At 35.8% G+C, this 20,681-nt stretch overlaps 1 protein-coding gene across 4 annotated transcripts in view; it reads left to right on the forward strand.

The window, feature by feature from the left end:
- Window positions 1–20,681, forward strand: part of LOC150106194 (LIM domain-binding protein 2-like) — a 607,136-nt gene that overhangs the window by 493,975 nt on the left and 92,480 nt on the right. Inside the window, exon 13 of one of the 4 annotated variants that reach the window (XR_016548352.1) lies at window positions 3,187–3,281. The exons of the other annotated variants lie outside the window; for them this stretch is intronic. The gene's annotated coding sequence lies outside the window, so the exon portion shown is untranslated. The remainder of the gene's footprint in view (window positions 1–3,186; window positions 3,282–20,681) is intronic. 4 annotated transcript variants of the gene reach the window in all.

A 20,681-nucleotide genomic window follows, 5' to 3' on the forward strand; every position in this document is an offset into this window, starting at 1 on the left:
GAACTCAGGAGAAATTTCTAAATCTAATGCTAACTTTTTTGCTGATTCAAGTATAACATTAAAATTTTCATCTGATCTAAATTCTTCAGTAAAGTCAATTACATTATTTAGGGCATTTATAGATTCACTCAAATTTGTGTTTGAAGAATTTTGAAGCATTTTACTCACTATGTTGATCCTGCACAAAATTCATACCAGATTATAAGTCAACACAAAAATCCACCTTTAATTTTCAAAGGTAATGTTTTTGCTTCATATTTTGTGCTATTGTTGTCAATTTGAATATTATCATAAATTTCTGCAAAAGAATCTAAAACTTCTCCAGTATTATATCTAAGTGAACGAAGAGCATCAATCCTCGCTTCCCATCTAGTATCAGATAAAGTTTTAAGTTCAATTTTGGTGTACTTTTTCAGTACATCCCGCTGTTTAGTCAAAGCACTAAAGAAATTATAAATTTCTTGTATAGTGCTTAAAAAAACTCATGTTTTAGTATTAACTTGAGCAACATCAGCAATCACCAAATTGAATGTGTGTGCTGTGCATTGGACAAAGAGTACTCGAGGGTTAATATTCGATATGTATCTCTGAAAGCCGCTGTGTTTTCCTCACATGTTTGCCCCGTTATCATATCCTTGTCTTCGCAACTTTTTAATATCTAAATTTAAACCTTTTGTCTAAGAGATATGTGGATAAACCTTCAGACTTTTTTGAGAAATTTAGTTAGCTGCCCTAGCTGTATCTCTTTTTCAGTTCTTTTGCTGCTTTTCTTTTTTTTATTTGCCAGATTTATTCTGAAGTAAAAATCTATTGAACAAAAAATTCGGTAAAGCATCAAAAAAAAAATGTAAAAAAATGAAAACAAATGCTTAAAGAAATGCGTACATTTTTTGCTGATTTGTAAAGACTTAGGTTAAATTTTGAATTTACTTACCTTACTGTGAATTAGCTACACATTCACTGTGTGTTTAGCAATCAACTGTTTGATGATCTATTTACAAACAATTTGTGAGATCTGTTCCACAAAAAATGCCCCAAATGTCACTTCATAAGAGGTTAAGCCAGATAGACATGCACACCTCATGTCCTAACTGACGAATGCTCGCTGCATGTAAACATGACACCCTGGATGAGCACCCGACTCGTTTAGTGCTTTTGGTAGCGCTCTACCACACAGTGAAAAAAAACTTGCAGTTTTTGCTAAATGTTATTAAAAGTTGCAGTATTTATTACAATATATTTAGTGAATATCCACATTTAATAAATGCTAATATTAAAACATGTTTTTATTTTATTTTTTCTACTCACTTCAGTGCCCCAGTGCAATGCATTGTCTGCTTACCATATTAAGCTGACTCTGGAAATGGGAGTACAAAGTATCAAAAATATTGTATGCACATTTTATTAAACAGATAGTTGAAATTCCATCATTGAATATGAGGAATGTTCCTGTGTCTGTTAGATCTGATGAGTTAGTATTTTCAGATGGAGATAAGGTTTTCTTTCAGAAATCTATTTATTTCTTCCATAAAGTACAAGCTGACCAGACTGATTTTCAGTTGGTAAACACATGCACTTGAAATTGTTATTTTTATAGCAGTCTTGATCCACTCTTGAAAGGTTATAAACCTGTAGCTACTTTTGCAATGGGAGGGGGACAGAGTCCAGAAATCCTTCTTTAGAGATTAGTCGTGCTTTTTTTACGAGCAGATGCAGGCTTCCATCAACCTGTGTGGTGGTCTTAGCACATTTCAGAAATCAGATGTTATCCATTTGGCCATTAATTCCAAATGATTTTTGAAAAGTTTGTCATTACAAGTTCATAGTAGATACCATGAACAAAACTCTGTGCTGTGTTGATGATTTACAGCTTATGTTATCTAGTATGTACAACACATACATAAAAGTATTTTATAATGTATATGAATCCTACCCATGAAAAGTAGATGAGGTAAAGGTTAGATAATCCAGAAACCACACTATAGGGAACGGAATTTTTTCAAGCCACTTCAGATTTCTAATAAACTGAATTGATGCTCTTACACTTGGCAATAAAATTCACAAGCTTCTATGCTCACAGTGAGATTTGAACCAACAATAACCAACAAGGATATTGTATAAATTATTTAAACTGTTTGAATCAAGTGGCCTGTTTATTTATGTCATATACATAACACCTTGCTTAGAGTTCGACTATAAAAATTGAAATACTGTCAAGTTGTAGTCTTGAATGATCAAAACAACACATACATCCTAATTTTCACACATCTTGAATTTTTACACCTCTGTGAGATGTCAAAATTCAGATTATGTAGTGGAATGATATTTTTCAAAGAACCATCTTCAACGTCTGTTGAATATCTTAAATTAAAAATCTCTTGTTTTTTTACATGTGCAAAATTAACACTATCATTGCAAAGTGATCTAGTTCACTTCATTTTTACCACAGCCTTAGTTCCCCTCAAATACCTATTTGAAGATGCATTTCAGAAGGTCACTTCCAGTTTATTTCGTTGGCTAACTTACTCACTGATTGCTATATTTTTCTTCTTTTGGTTTATTATAATAGACTATTGACTAATTATTAAGCACTTGCAGGTCTTGCACATAATATGCAGATTATACAATAATGATAGTTTGACATCTCGGCACACACACAAAATAAATCAGAAATGAAATTTGTTATTTTAAAATATCAGAAATCATTATAGTAGTATAACTATTTGATGCATTTTTTTAAATTTTTTTATGTCTGTGTTATAGTTTTATGAAATAATTATTTCTGTTTTGCAAAGTACCTTATCTTTGTCAGACTGTTAGATTTAGCTACTAATTGACTTGCTTTACTTAATCCATAGAATTCAAAAATTAATGACAAATTTGCATTTCTAGTGGTTTATTAGATATGAATCATAATTGCAAACAGTTTGAATTTCAATGAAAAGTAATGACTAGTTGTTTGTAGTAATCTATAAAAATTTAAGTAATAATCACTACAAACATTATCGTTACTTGAATTTCTATAGACATAACTTAAGCTACATATTTATCTTTAAACTACAGTTGAAATGGTACTGACATTGTCCTGTCTTACTTATTTTTAAAATTACATATCTTTGAAAAACTTATCAGCCTGTTACTATCCAGAAAAAAAAATTACATCTGTCAATTTCCTGTCTTTGCCAGAATATATAGAAGTTTCTACCACCCTGTCATGCTGCATATACAAGGATGCTCTCGTTTATCTCCTGATTATTAAGGAAACTTCTGCTTCTCCCTCAGTGAGTCTTAATAAATGAAACAGTTGGTGGTATTTCTATTCTGTTAAAGACAGAGAATTGGCGAATATGTCAATTCTGTTTTTCATGTAGTTTAATTGATAAATATAAGTTTAAAGTTTATTATGAGCTAGTTGTGTAATGTTATTAACTCATTCAGCTAATACTGCACTGATAATTAGTATGATTCCCCCATTATACATTTATTTTAGTTTGTTTTCTGATGTAGTGAAGCATATTTTATGATCTGTTTGTTTTTATTTATTAGTTCGGTGTGTGTTAATTTTACTGCAAATTCATATAATTCTTGATTCAGAATTTTTGACATGTTGAAAAAAAATGAGATACTGTTTTAAGAATTTTATTTTTAAGTGTGGTCCTTACATAATTTGTGCAGTCCAGTAGTGTTACTACAGTATTACAGAAAATTCTTCAATAATATATTTAGCTCTTCAGAGGATTGTTCATTTAGGAATAAGAGTGATTAATGAGCTTTGGTATTACAGTTTCACATTATATTCTTCAGTTTTTGCAACCAGTAATGCATGAGAGTATTCTTTATTTTTTGACTTTTCAGTTCTCAGTTGATTGTATTTCCTTCATCATCCTCAAGTATAGCCCATAATACAGATGGTTCACTCCACAGTTTGAGATATTAAATATATAAGACTATAATCATCATTTTTTAATTATTCTCAAGGTCTAAATCAGGGGTGTCAAACTGGCAGCCCGTGGGTCGTATGCAGCCCACGATGCCTCAAGGAAAGATTTAAAAAAAGGATGGTTAATTTTTATAATAAAACAGAAATACCATATTTACTTGAATATAACTTTCCCTCGCGTATGACGTCAACCCATGATTTTACTTTATGAAAAAAGAAATTAAAAAGTTTTGTATATACATCGCACACGAAAATAAAGTTTAACCACTTTCAAATCGGGGCAATAACTCGCTCCCCGCAGTAAACAACACGCCCTTCCCAACTGCCACTATATTGCAGATGCAAGAAAAATAAGTAGTTTTATTGTACCACTGAATAAAGTACAGAGACATTTGCTGTCTGTGTAATATATGTCTCAACATATGTAATATATTTGTTTAATGCAATTAGAGACAACTGGGATAAAAATGGTACTAATTAATGAATCATGTCCCCTTCCACATTAACCATGCTGTGTAGACTCAAGCAAAACCATACTTTGCACCGGCAAACACAGTACCTAACTAAAAACTATTATTTTTGGTTAGATGTGTGTGAGTGCACCCACTAACTCAAACTCAAAGCAGCAACAAATTAATTTTGGTTTAATTTGGTTTAAATGCTATCTATTATAAATATTAATATAACAAAAATATTCTTCATTTTTTTTTGAGTTGTCATAATAATTATATTATTATTTTGTCTTGTAATGACTTACAATAAATAAAATTTTTGTTATTAATTTTCCAATTTATTTATACTCATTCTTTCACTTCCCTTTGATTCTAATTGGTGCAGATTTTTTTAGTCAAAAATTTTTTGTGGCCCAATTGAGATGCAGTTTTATGGCAAATGGCCCAATTGAGTTTGATACTCCTAGTCTAAATGATTTTTTTCTGTAGTCAAGTTTGTTGCTACAGTATTACAGAAAATTCTTCAACAATATATTTAGCTTTTCAGAGAATTGTTCATTTAGGAATAAGAGTCATTAATGAAGTCAAAATTTGATCTCTCTTTCTCCCTCCCCCATCTCTCTCTTTCTCTCTCTCTCCCTCCTGTCTGCTGAAGAATATTTTTGTGAATTGAAAAATCACTGAAAAAATTGTTAATATGTAATCTGTACAAAAACTTCTCTGCTAATTGATATTGCATCTATTTTAGAGCTGGCAATAATAATGCCTGACTTTAAATTAAATGACAGAAATGGAAAGTAATTAGTTATGATTAATTGCATGATAGCCGTTTTGAACTGAATGGCATTTGACATGCTTGAAAGGCAGTTGTTGATTTTTAACTTAAGTTTGTAATACTCTGTAAAATAACAAAATATATTAGAAGCAAAAGAAAGATGTGAATTTAATTCTGAAGACCAAGTTTTAATGCTCATATATCTAGTTTAAGTGGTGGCGGTGGCAGCAGAGTATTCGCCTCCTTTTTTTTTTTTTTTTAATATATATATATGTTGGGCCCATATACGAGAGGTTGGCTGGTCAACCTATAGTACGTTAGTACTGTATATGGATAAATGCAGATAACATTACTCCATACAGATAATATATTATGAAATATGTACATACAGTATTCTATGCATATATACATTTCATACAGTATTATAAGATATGGCATCATCTAAATAGTAAATTATTTTTTAGAATTTATAAATTAACATAAATAGAAATAGGGGATATTAAAGATCCAACCTTATTTCAAAGCTAAATATATGTAGAAACTTTGAAAATTTCAAAAATTTGACCAGACAACTTATGAGAAGGCAATCTTTGACATCAGAGGTAACTTAGCTTGCATTACTTAAAAGACATGAGTGCTGCCTAGGCATCCATATCTTTTATCAGTGCTCTTGTCCTTTAAATAATAATCTAAGGAGACTCTGATGCCAAGGATTGTATTCTCATAAGCTCTCTGGTCAAATTTTCAAGACTTTCAAAGTTTCCATATGTTTGACTTTGAAATAAGATTGGATCTTTAATATCCTTTGTTTCTGTTTATTTTACATTACCAAAACAAAAACCATATAACTCTTTTTCTTTGAAAATTATTATTATCTGAGACTTCCAGGGAGTTAAGGACTCATCGAGGGAGGCTATAAATCACCCAAACCAGCTATCATACCTTCCCTTAAATTCATTCACACTAGATGCACTCATTCACTGCTCTCTGGGAGAAAAACCTAGCTCTTACTTCTTTCTTGACTGCAAATAAAATTAACTTCCATGGACGACCCATGTTCTTTCCCCACCTTCCATATAATGAAAAATTAATCAATTGATATTCTGTAACACCCATTCAAAAGTTTATAGACCTCCATCATATCACCCCTCTTTCTCTTGTTAACCAGAGTGTAATCGATATACTTGCAATCTGTACTCATAATCTAAATCCCATAATACAAATATAATCTTTGTAACTCTTCTTTGCACCCTTTCCACAACTTCGTTATCCCCTTGGAACCCAGGAGACCAAATCTGCACACAATAATCCAGGTGTGGTCTTATCAAAGTCTTATAAAGAGGTAAAATGACTTCCTTATCCTTACATGTCAAGGTTCACTTCAACATTGCAATTATCCTCTGAGTTGTATTTGCAACTTTTGCTATATGAACCTTTGAACTTTAAATTCCTATCCGCCAATATGCCAAGATCCCTTGCTTCTTCAGTTTCTTGTAGCATAACCCCGCTAATATAATATGCCGCTGGAACTATAATCATGCCAAAGTGCATAACTTTACACATACTAACATTAAATTGACAGCCATTTTTGTTTGCCCAAATTTGGTCTATTCCAAATCATTTTGTAATTGCTGAATATCAGTAGCATCCCTGACTTCCCTGCTTATTATCACATCATCGGCAAACAGTTGCGCATTTGATGTTAGATCCTTCCTGATGTCATTAATGTATAGATTGAACAATAATGGCCCAAGGACTGAACCCTGAGGTACACCAATGGTCACCTTAAATCTAGCAGATTCACACCCACTGTATACCACTTTTTGATATCTGTCTGTCAACCATCCCCTGATCCAAGTCAAGAGTTTATATTCCAATCCCATATTCTCCATTTTATGCAACAGCTTTTTGTGCAGTATCCTACCAAAGGCCTTAGAAAAATCCAACATTATCATAGTGTATCCATTCCCTTCATCCAACTCTACCGTAACATTGTTATAAAATATGAGCAAATTGGTAAAACATGACCTTCCTTTAGTAAACCCATGCTGTTCCTTGCAGAGTATAGCATGTTTGTTTATCCATTATTTATCCATTTCTGCATGCGAGTTCTTACCAACTTCTCTAAAATCTTCGCTACCACACCAGAGATACCGATAGGTCTATAGTTAGATACATTAATTTTTGCACCACCCTTGTGGTGTGTGATATCATTCCTGAGGTATCATTCCTGAACAGACGCAAGTTATGCAAACATTTGAAAGGCATAGCCAATTTGGCTGAACATTCATTTAGCAAACGGGCTGATATTCCATCTGTCCCTATAGACAAAGAATTTGTCTATAAGGACATTTTGTCCCTACAAAAAAATTCTTTCCAATGTAGCAGTAGCACTGTGCACTATGTTACATACACATGGTTGATATATCTTAGTAAAGTGAGCACTGATTAACTGAACAATCTCATTAGCTTCTGACACTCAAGTACCATCTGCATTCAAAAAAGTTATTCTTACACGTTCTTTCTTTCTTTTACTTGCGGCATAATGATAAAATTCTTTTGGATTGCCTTTAGCTTGCATGGCCAATTTCTTTTCATACTCCGATTTAGCTTTCCTCGCAATACTCATTACTTTTCTGGCCTGAGCTTTATATATTTCATAACTCCTTTCACTCTTATTTCAAGATATTCTTTCCACATTATCTTCTTCTTGTAGATTTCTTGCTTAATAAGGTTGGACATCCATTTCACTACCAACCTATTTATTCTTCGAACACTAGGGATACATTCAGATACCACCTCATTTAAGCACTTTTTCTAAGATTTCCATGCATTGCTGACATTTTTCCCCTTTCAGTAACTGATACCATGGGACCAAAGATAGTATTCTCCAAAGTTGATCATAATTTCCAGCTTTGTAGTTCAGCATGTAACCTGTTTTAATTGGAGCATCAATACAATTACATACTTTCCAAGAAAATATACCATAATCGCTGTCACAAATTGGTGGTAAAATAGCCATGTTCTTGAATGAGATCCATCTGATGCTATGAGCAAATCCAACACTCTTTGACTTTGAGTTCCTTCCCTCACATGCTGCTTCAGAAAGTTGTCTCGCAACAATTCATTCGTTTCGTATCCATAAGGCTGTATTATTATTATTAATGAATTCTCTTCTTGAATTCATTTACAGACGAAGAACTCGCAACTAAGTCAGGCAATGAATTCCACTCATTCACCACCCTCCAAGCAAAAAACCTTGTTCTCACACCCTTGTTAACCACACTCTTCTTTAATTTCCAGGGATGACCTCTTGTTCTTCCATCACTATCACACAGCTGAAACATTTCCCCTGCATCAATCTTATAAAAACCCTTCAGTAATTTAAATGTTTCTATCATATCCCCTCTTCTCCACCTATCAAACAACCTCTGCAATCCACAAGCTCTCAATCTATCAATGTAGGGAGCATTTTTTACATCACTCACCAACTTAGTCACTCTTCTCTGAACCTTCTCCACAGCCTCCTCATCTCCAAGGAATCCAGGTGACCAGACCCGAGCACAGTAATCCAAATGTGGAAGTATCAATGCTTTATAAAGGGGAATAATAACCTCTTTATCTTTGGATGTCAGTGTGTTCCTCAACAACCGAGTAATCCTATGTGCAATCTTGGACACCTTAGCAATGTGTCCCCTGAACTTCATCTCCCTATCTACCAACACCCCTAAGTCCCTAGCCTCATCAAATCTCTTGGAGTACTGTTCTATCAATGTAGTACACAGTTGGTAATCTTTTAATCCCAAAATACATAACTTTACGCTTTTCCACATTGAACGGACATCCATTACCTTTTGTCCATTCTACCAGCTTATTTAAATCATCCTTCAAACTTTCAACATCAGCTTGATTTTTTTATTGCACTACCCAACTTTGCATCATCATCAGCAAACAACTGAATATCTCCCTTTATGCCATTTCCTATATCATTTATATACAAATTAAACAACAATGGCCCAAGCACAGAGCCCTGAGGCACACCACTGGTCACCTGCCTCATCCTGGACTCAGCTCCTCCATACAAACTCAGGGAGAGATACCAGAGCCATTCTCGTATCCATATCACCAATTTAGTATCCATTCCCATCTGCTCTAATTTGCTTAACTGTGTTCCATGGGGTATCCTGTCAAAGGCCTTAGCGAAATCCAGAAGTACCACTGTGTAGCCATTTCCTTTGTCCAACTCAGATGTCATTCTATTATAAAAAGTTAATAGATTGCTAAGGCAGGATCTACCTTTAACAAAACCATGTTGGCCTCTATACAGTATCATATCCTGATCCACCCATTCTTGAATTTTGTCTTGAACCAACTTTTCCAATACTTTTACCACTACTGACATGGCATAGGAGCGGAATGGATATTGGTAGTAATAATGAATGTACATATGGGGATGGGCATAGAAATGGAATAGATCGGGATGTGAGTGGGATAGTTGAGTCTGAGCAAATATATGTGGTAAATGGTAATAAAGGTGATTGGGCAAGGACAAGTGTGGTAGGAAAATTGCAACCAAGTGGTTTGGGTAGGGTTAGTTATAGTTTTGAAAAGTGAACTGCTTTGCTTATTTACAAATGTCAGGAGTATAAGAAATAAGGGAAGGGGAGAGAGATGAAATTGTTTCATTGATCAAGTTTAACAGCCCAAAATCTTTGGAATAAGCGAAACATAGCTGAATGAAGATGATATCGTAACGAGAATGAAATAGAAGGATAGAGTGTTTTTTATAAGGCTAGAAAGGACAAGAAGGGAGGGGGGGGGAAGTCTGCTGATGATAGTAGGGGAATTTTGTCTGCATGAGGAAGACATGAATGAGGTAAATAGTAGTACCAATTTTGAGGCAGTGTGATGTGAGGTGGAGGTTAACAGGAAGATATATTTAGTTGCTATAGGCCATGAAACATGGAGGGGCAGTGATGAAGAAATGTATAAGGAACTTTGGTTAGTGATAAAGGAAAGGGTGATTATTATAGGTGATTTTAATTATAGATTGGAATTAAGAGATAGCATTTGGGAATAAGGAAAATTAATTTCTTGAGTTCTTGGGAGACAACTATTTGAGGCAGCATGGAAAGGAGGGCAAACAAAGATCAAGAGTTTTAGATTTGATCATTTTATCAGAGGATGTAATAGTTTCGCACTTTCCTCCAGTTGGTGAGAGTGATCATGAAGTGATCTTGAGTTATGGCTAGCTATATGCAGAAGTACAAAGCTGATGGTTATGACAAACTTAGGAGATAGCTTGGCGCTATAGCATGAAATGAGGAGTTGAGCGGTAAGGAAATAAATGCTGATCAGAACTGACAAAGAAATACATAACAGCATCAATGTCTGAATAGATTCCAAAGGTCATGAGACTGAAAAAGATAGGTATAAAATTGATTAAGCACAAAATCTGGAAGAAGGCACTTTGAAGGTATTACAAGATGAATAATAGCAATAATCAGTTGTATGAAGAGTATAAAGAACAGGGTAAGAGAGTGACTCAGTTGGTAAGGACTACAAAAGTGCAGTAATAAGGAGAAAGTAGCAAATTAGGCCAAGAAAAACCCTTGTCAGTTTTTTCGATATGTGGAAGGTAGAAGGAAAAATGATTATGGTAAGATGCTTTTAATGGATAAAAGTGAGAGATTGATGACTACCGTAGTGGATATAGTTAAGGTATTCAATGAGAGTTCATTCTCAGTGTGAAATCAGAGCTCAGGAGAATGACTTGAGGGACTGTTCCAGGGAATTAGGATCAGTGTTTGGCTTACCTGTTTAACAAGAGTCTTGCAACACCACAAGTTCCAAAGGAGTAGAAGGAAGGCAAAATTGTTCCACTTCACAAAGGTGATGATAAAACTAAGGCAACAAATTATAGTCTATCTGTATATCTGGAGTTGTAGTCAAGGTATTGGAAAGGTTGGCGAGATATATGATACAAAAGCGGGCTGTTAACAGTAGTATTCTTTGTGCTTGTCAGGTTTGTTAAATGGAGGTCGTGCTTTACAAAGTTGCTTATGTATTAGACGAGGGAGACGCATATACTTATATTTTGCAAAGGCTTTTGATAGATTTCCACATCATAAGTTGGTCACTAAACTGAAGCAGATGGGATTAGATGATAGACTAGTGAGTTGGATAGGTGAATCAGATAGGTATCAGCAAGTTGTGCAATTGGGGGCAGCACTATCTTGAAAGAAGAAAGTTACGAATGGTGTACCAGAAGGGTCAGTTTTGGGGCCATTGTTATTTAATTTGTATAGTGATGATGTTGGGATAGGTTTAACTGGTGATATACAACTGGGAGGCAACAATGAGATGCAAAGTATACATATACTTGGCAGGGAAATTTTGGAGGAAGTTGAGGAGATAAGAGACCTTGGACTGATGGTGGACAAGGACCTGAAGTTCAGAGGGTAACATTGCACAAGTTGTAAAGACATCGTATCGGATTATGGCAATGATGCAGAAGGACATTAACTTGTAGAAATAAAGAGGTTCTGGTTTCATTGTATAATACCTTAATCAGGCTCATATGTATTATTGTGCAGAGATTTAGTATCCTGGTTTTCATGGTGGTGAGGATATGTTGGAAATGGTCCAGAGATGACTGAGAAAGTAAAATTCAGTTACTTTCTCAAAAATAAGCATAGTAGGAAAAGTTGGAGTTCATAGACAATGCTAATCAAAAGTGATCATAGAAGAGGTATACAAAAATTTCCAAAAGCTAGTAGAGCCAACTAACTAAATATGTTTAAAATAAAAAAAAAAAAAATTATGCTAGTACAGTAACCCCCCGTCTTACGTAAATTCGCAGTTATGTAATAAATCTCGAAAATTGCAACTATTAGCATGTATGAACATGTTTTTGTGGCTTTGACATCCATTGCAGTATGCAACGACATAATGTTAACTAAACTTGGCATTCACAGCAAATGTAACGAATAGTAACAGGCAGTGATAGGTTACTGGTAAACTCCAAGAGCTGCAGAAGGCAATTGCGCAAAAGCCGTAACATTCAAACAAACCTACCAATTAGAAATAAGGACTCTGTAAACAATTTCTCCTTTCCCTGACCCGTCAGTAATCCATGCCTTGCACTGTTAGTTTAGTCACTTGTTTATCACCGTTAGTGTTCGTTGTTTATTTAAAATGGATTCGAAACGCAAAACCGAATGCGCTGGTAATAAATCTAAAAAGCAAAGGTCTGCAATTACTTTAGAAGAAAAATTGAAAATAATTCGCATGTATGAAGACTGGATATCAACAATAGCTTGAGATATAAATCAACCTATTTCAACAGTGAATATTGATAGTGAAGGATAAAATTCGCATTGTTGAAAGCATGAAAGGTGTGGTAACATTGAAGGGCACAATCATTACCAAGAAGAAGCTGGGCCTTCAGAGATGGAGAAATTGTTGTCTCACTGGATCGAGGATCTGACACAGAAGCGGATACCGTTGAGTTTTCTGATTACCCAGGAGAAGGCTAGGTCTTTACATAAAGATTTACAACAGAAGGCCGGCATCACGGACACGGAGAGTGCATTTAAAGCTAGTGCTGGATGGTTTGAATGATTCAAGAAGCGTACAAATCTACACAGCATCAAAGTCACAGGTGAGGCAGCAAGTGCAGATACAGATGGTAAACAAGTAAATTTCCCGAACTTCTAGCAGAAATAATAGGGGGGGGGGTGAATATTTGCCTGAGCAAATATTTAATGTTGACGAAACAACTCTGTTTTGGAAGACGATGCTAACACGGACATTTATTGCAAAAGAGGAAAAATCTATGCCCGGATTCAAGGTCGCAAAAGATCGGATCACTGTTATGAATGGCAGCAACACTTCAGGGGACTTGAAACTTAAACCGCTTACAGTGTACTATTCCCAGAGACCGTGGGCCTTTAAGAACATTGACCTGAGTAGGCTGCCCGTAATCTGGAAATCCAATACCACGACTTGGGTTGCACATGTGCTGTTCGCAGACTGGTTCAATAACCACTTCATTCCCCAGGTGAAGGAATATTGTGCCAAGAAAGGAATCCCGTTTAAAGTGCTTCTCCTCCTGGACAGTACCCCCAGCCACCAGGAAGAGTCGGATGACTTTCATTCTGACATAAAAGTTGTTTACCTGCCTCCTAGAACCACCGCACTGTTGCAACCTATGGATCAAGGCGCTATTGTGACTTTCAAAGCCTACCATCTGCGGCATGTTTTCCCAAGCAATCAAGGCCATTGATAGTGGTGAGGACATTACTTTACGTGATTTCTGGAAGAATTATAATATCCTTGACACTATCAAAAACATCGGGGTGGCATGGGATGAAGTCAAGTGGACAACAATGAATGCTGTGTTGAAGAAGCTCTGCCCAGAAATGGTGTAAAATCGTTTAAAGGAAAGAGAGCAGACAATGACCGATATGGTTATTGAGTTGACACAAGAATTACAGCAAGCGACGGAGACGTGTGTGCAACTGGCACAGCAATTAGAGCTGCAAGTGGATGACGTTGACGTTAACGAGCTTCTTTAGAGTCACGGTGAAGAGCTTACTAATGATGACCGTATTCAATTGGAGGCATTATGAAATTCCAAAGAAAATACTATGCCGATTGAACCACCAACTCCAGATGTTAAGAAATTTACAACAAAAGGACTAGCCGAGGCTTTTAATCTGATAGACATGGCGCTAGCAAAATTAGAATCTATGGATCCAAACACCAAGCGGTTCGAGAATGTTAGCTGCTGTATCCATTCCGATATGTCTAGCTACAAGGTCATCTACGATGACAAAAAGCATGTGACCACACAATCTACTCTAGACATGTTTGTGAGATGCCGCCCACAATAACGTCAAGATGACAACTCAGACAACCCCGACTATGTTCAGCCTTCAACATCAAGAGGGGTAGAAGTTGCCAGAGAACAGCATTTCTCTTCACAACCATCCACCACCAGCACCGACTCTCCCACTACAGAGCTAAATTAGCTGTCACAAGACATTTTTTTATTTGAAACGTGTTATTTCAGTTTGTTTTTATATTCTTTTGTGTATTTTTCATACTTTTATAGTTTATATCTGAGTAAATAATGCTGCATGATGTTTCATTTATAAAATAATACTGTGTAAATAATATACTGTACATATCTGTATATATACATACATATAATATTAATAAATATTGCAGTTTCTTACGAAGTTACACTTAAGCAATTTACAAATTCGACTTACGTAAAATTCAAGTTACGTAAAGGTTTACGGAACGCATTACTTACATAACTTGGGGGGGGGGGGTTACTGTATATTGAAATTTTTTGGATCTTACAAAACAAAGAAGAGATATTAACAAGAAGCAGCAGCATCTGCTATGTCTTCATGGCACATTAAGTTACTGCATAATTGTAGTAGCTTCTGTGATCAATTTAAATGTCTTTTTCTGTCAATTTCTGGTTTATTTACATTAATTGCAGTTTGCACATGGTTAGTCAATGCTATAAATCATATTCATATTATGTTAAATGGTCATTATATAACTTTCAAGCAAAAATATTTATCATACATTTGAACCTCATGATTACAAACATTGTTATAACATGTTCGCTTGCTGTTACAGTCTATTGCCAAACCATATTATTATTATTATTATTATTACGGCAACTCCAGGGAGTTGACAGACTCATCGAGGGAGGCCCTAACATCATGTCAAGAACAACTATTTGACATTCACACAGCATCTATCATACCACGCCTTGAACTCATTTACAGTCATGGCACCCACAACAATAGACTCTGGCAGCTTACTCCACTCATTCACCACTCTCCAAGTAAAAAACCTAGCTCTAACACCCTTGCTAACCACATTCTTGCCCAGCTTCCATGTATGGCCCCTAGTCCTCCCACCACCAGTCCTATTCTCAAAAATATCTTCTAAATTAATCTTATAGAAACCCTTCAGTTATTTGAATGTCTCAATCATATCACCCCTTTTCTGCCTATCAACTAATTTCTGCAACCCACATATCTTCAACCTGTTCTCATAAGGTTCATTCCACAGATCTGCTATCATCTTGGTCACTTGTCTCTGGATCCTCTCCACCTCCTCCCCATCAAGAAGAAACCTTGGCACCCATATCTGGGCACACTAGTCAACATGGGGGTCTTATCAAAGGCTCGATACAGAGGAACAATAACTTGTTTGTCTCTGCTTGTTAAAGTATTTTTCAGACCAAGTGATTTGATGAGCTGATTTAGCCACTTTTGCAATGTACCCCCTAAACTTCAACTCCCTATCCACCAACACTCCCAAATTCCTGGCCTCATCAATCTTCTGGAGTATGGTTCCACCAATGTGATATACTGCTGCTAATCTTTTCACCCCAAAATGCATAACCTTACACTTTGCCACATTAAATTGACATCCATTTTCCTTAGCCCAGTCCTCCAAACTATCCAAATCATCTTACAAAATTTTGACATCCTGTGCACTCACTATTGCTCTACCCAGCGTTGCATCATCAGCAAACATGTGAACACCTTCTCTCAGATCCTTTCCTATATCGTTAATGAACAAATTGAAAAGCAGTGGTCCAAGAACAGAACCCTGTGGCACACCATTAGTCACAGGCTGTCTTTTGAACTCTACTCCTGAATAAACCACTCTCTGATATCTCTCCATCATCCACCCTCTTATACATCTCACAAACCCTATATCCATCCCCATATGCTGCAGTTTACTGATTAGAATTCCATGTGGTATCCTATCAAAGGCCTCAGCAAGGTCCAGTAGAATCACTGTAAACCATTACCCTTATCCAGTTCAGCCGTCACTGTGTTATAAATATTTTATAACACGTGAGCAAGTTACTGAGGCATGATCTACCCTTCACAAAACCATGTTGTCCCCCATACAGTTTCCCATTTTCATCTATCCAATCCTGTATTTTTCTCTTGACTAATTTCTGCAAGACCTTTGACACCTTGACAACGATTCCTGATACGCTAATTGGTCGGTAATTTACAACAGCGTCTTGGAACCTCCTTTATGCAGTGGAACTATTTTCCCCTCTTTTCACCCCCACCGGACTAACCCAGTCCTGAGACTCAAACAAAATGGTCAAGGGCACTGACAATTCTTTAGCCGCTTCATGTACAACATGAGCTGGTATACCATCCAATCCCACAGAAGTATTGACATTGAGGTTTTGTAATAGACTATTCACCTCCACTTCATTCACCACAATTCCTGTATAATCTATTGGTTCATTCATTCCTGCAATGTCACCACCTGGATGATATACTCTTGCAAAGTGCTCGCTCAGTAATTCAACTATATCAACTGATTCGGTTACCTCCCTACCATCGGCATTCTTTAGAATCATTCTGCCATATACATTGTTTCTTTTACTTGCAACATATCGAAAAAACTGTTTGGCTTCTCTTTAGCCTGCATGGCTAATGTTCTTTCATAATCCGTTTTTGCTTTTCTTACCACACTCGTTATCCTTCTGGCCTGTGCTTTATACCTTTCGTGTGCCTGCTGGTCCTCTTTCTCCTTAAATTCCCTCTGTAGTTGTTTCTTTTTTTGCAGATCAAGCTTAACGGTGTTATTCATCCATTTAACCCCAACTTGATTTATTATTTGGACTCTAGGTATACAGTCAGCCATTGCATCATGCAAACACTTCTCAACTGCCTAACTTCTCAACATAAAGCTGTGCCAAAAGAAATTCACTCTAGAAAACTATCTACTATCACAAACTATTTCCTTGGTTCCTGCAACAAGTTTGCTGTGGTTGACTGCACAAGAATTCTCTGATTTCTTTATTGATTATTTAGGAAGTTCCCTGGCAATGAAGATTAGTAAATGAAATAATTGATGGTGCTTCTCTTCTGTTAAATACAAACAAATTGATAACCATCATTTCTGTTTTCCATATAGCTTAATTGATAAATATTAATAACTTTAATAATAATCTGATAACATCTGGCCTTTAGATGCAAAAAAGTACTAGGTAGCTAAAAACTGCTCTTGTTGATTTTCATGCCAAGTTTATTTTATTATAGCAATTATTTTATTTAATAAGTCTTAATGGCATGAAGATTTTTTAAGAAGGAGATCCTTCTACATGAGTAAACTGCCATTTAATATCACCTTTTCACATCAGATTTAATATCACTTTATTTGATAATAGCACCTAAAAATGGCATTCAGAATAATGGACACTGCTATCTATCACCTGATTTAACATATTACATTCTGACAGAACCTTCAGTTCAGAGTACTAGCTTGCAGTTTAGTTTGTGTTTTGAACAATTTTTCTCTTTGTACCATATGTGTAGCTTCTGGTATCTTATTTTGTGCTTTCTTGAGTTTCCCCCTTATTTATCCCTGTCTTATTAATATTGCAGAATTAGACAGAATCGTACTTAAACAGAGTCAACCTTGAACCTGATCTTACTTTTGACTAAAGTGATCCACTACATGTCCACAATCAATTATCTATAGAAGAGTGTGTTTAAGGATTAGTTTCCTTGCTGATAAGAAAAGCACAAGTTATCTCAAGAAAAGAAACCCCATTAGTACTTTCTAAGATTAACTAATTTAGTGCCATCCAAAAAAAAACTCTTCAAAGTTCCTAACAAACAGCTTTCTTAGAGTGCTCACTTATTATTATCAACATCATTATTATAATACCAAGATCTCCATGAAGTCAAAGACTCATTGTAGGAATTTCCTTCGTTATACATATACCTCACCATATTGTGCTTATACATTGAAATTCTCTGTAGAAATCACACTTTCAGCCAATGCATACAATCATTCACACTCTCCATGCAAAAAACCTGCTTGTTACTTCCTTGCTCACACCTGCCTTATACAGCTTCCAGGGATGACCTCTTGTTCTCCCACTATTTTATGAAAAACCTCTTCAACATTAATCCTATAACAACTGCTTACCAATTTGTACATCTCTATCATATCACCTGTCCACTATCTACCAGACTGCAAATTGCATCTTCTCAACCTTTCTTCATACTGAACATTCCATAGACCAGAAACTGCCTTAGTCAATTGCCTCTGTACCTTTTTCAATATTTCTTCATCTTTTTAAAAACCAGGTGACCAAATTTGTGCACAATAGTTCATATGTGGGCTAATCAAGGCCTTATACAATGGAACCAGAATCTCCTTATTTCTATAAGTCAGTGTCATCTGCATTATTTCCAGAATTCATTGTGCTGTCCTCACAATGTTGTCAATGTATCCTCTAAATTTCAGATTCCTATTCACGATCACCCAAAATCTCTGATTTCCTCCACCCCTCAATGATATATTCCCACCAAGAGTAAATTCTACATCCCATCTTTGTTTTCCAAATTTTAAAAAATTACATTTTGCAACAATGAACTGGCATCCCCATTCCCATTCCCTCAGTCTATTCAAGTCTTCTTTTAAGTCCACAACATCTGCTCTGCTCTCTACTCCTCATAGTTTGCCCCAACTTTGCTTCATCTTCAACTAACTGAATATTTCATTCCAATTTTCCCCAATATCATTAATATAGAAGTTAAACATCAGTGGTTCTAAAACAGAGACCCCCTGAGGCACACTACTAGTGCCTTTCTTCTTCTTCTGGGATATCGCTACCCATTCAAGGTACTGACCTTTTTTGTCTTTATTCTCAATTTATTCTTTTCTTCCTGTATTCTTGCTCTACTTCTCCTGATTCTTTCTTTCTTTTTTTTTTTTTTTTAACTATCCCATCTACTAGACTGCCATCACTGGGATTCAGTGCTTTGCAGTGACCTGTGGACATCTGGAAAAGTGAATCCTAGTAGTCTCACACTACTTTGGCTTTGCTTTGGCAAGATGGGCAGTTTAGGATGGCCTGCCAGGATCAATTTACTAGTAGGCTTGCCTGCAAGGTTCATCAGTGTTGCAGTGTCTCCTTCACCATGGTCCTGGGACATTGCCCAAGGCTTGCTATGGTGCTGACATTCCACTCCCAAGCATAGTCATTGTTGCTGGAAAGTAGCAATGACTTTTTTTTGTGTGTGTGTGTGTGTTTCCATGTTTGGTGGGAAGCTCTGCACTGAATGAAACTCCATTTGAGAATGAGTCCTCATTTGAGAATTTCGTCCTCAAGTTTATCAGAGCCCTTAACAAGCCCAGTATGTCCAGAAACCATTGAAACATCAGTTGAAAACAAAATAAAGAAACAAAAAACATCAGAGGCAGCAATAAATATACTGACCTGTTTAATTCAAAATTCTACTGAGCAATGCTCACTTGGGAATATGCCAACTTTTTCATCCAGAAGGGTTGGCAGAATCTCCGAAATCAGTGAAGAAACTGTGTTCAGGAGGCATTCTTATTGAAATCATAGCAATATACACACATCAGGATATCTCCTTTGCACATATCCACTGGGAGAATACCATTAGTGGTTATTCCTCCACTCCAACCACGACAAAACCTTGAACTATTCTCTAGGACTAATATCAGAGTTGTACCAACTTGTTTCAGAAGAGATTTGCTCCAAATTGAAAGACCAAGTGGTGACAGCCATGAGGAGAATACTCATATGTAGGGATGATCACCCGGTTCTCACCAGAAATTTCATCCTTGCTTTCAAAATGCTTTAACCACCAACATTTATGAAAGCAGGATTATATATATATATATATATATATATATATATATATCATCATCATCATCATCATCAAATTCCTGTCATGTACCCTCAAGGGGTGTACAGGATATGACAGTACTACATGAAAAAATTACATCATTACTAACTTCTTATCTACAATTTTCCTCCAAATCAGTCTGTTACTTGTCAAGACTCCAACATTATCAGATCTTAGATTTCTATCGTCTAAGGCACTTTGTACCGTATCAATCCACCTATATCTTGGTCTTCCTCTGGGTCGTTTTCCTGCCAACTTGGCAAAAAACACTTGTTTTGCTAATCTTTCCTCTCCCATTCTATTTAAGTGACCATACCATCTGAGATTAGCTCTGCTAACGCATTTCGGGATGCTGACAATGTCAAGTTCTTTCCTAATATCCTCATTTTTAATATGATATTGCCATTGATGCCATCTGTTCACGCCTCTAATCTTTCTTAGGACTCTCATATCTGCGGTCTCTAGTCTTTGGTCAAGTGTTTTACTTCTGACCCAGCTCTCAGATCCATAAGTTAAAATTGGTTTGAACACAGTCTTGTATACAGCTAATTTAGTGTTCAGACTAATTTCATTCTTATTCCATATGAATTTATTCAATTGACTTCCCACCATACCAGCTTTGCTGATTCTGTTGTCTATTTCTATATTTAGTTTACCATCTTCAGTAAAAATTGTGCCTAAGTAGCTGAAATGTTTTACTTGTTCCACAGGTTCTCCATTCACAACACAGTTGACATTTTCAATGATTCTGCCTATTTTCATTGTCTTTGTCTTTT

The sequence above is a fragment of the Typopeltis vanoorti genome, chromosome 5, assembly GCF_054136105.1.
Source record: "Typopeltis vanoorti isolate ZY-2024b chromosome 5, IOZ_Tvanoo_1.0, whole genome shotgun sequence".
NCBI classification, from domain to species: Eukaryota; Metazoa; Arthropoda; class Arachnida; order Uropygi; family Thelyphonidae; genus Typopeltis; species Typopeltis vanoorti.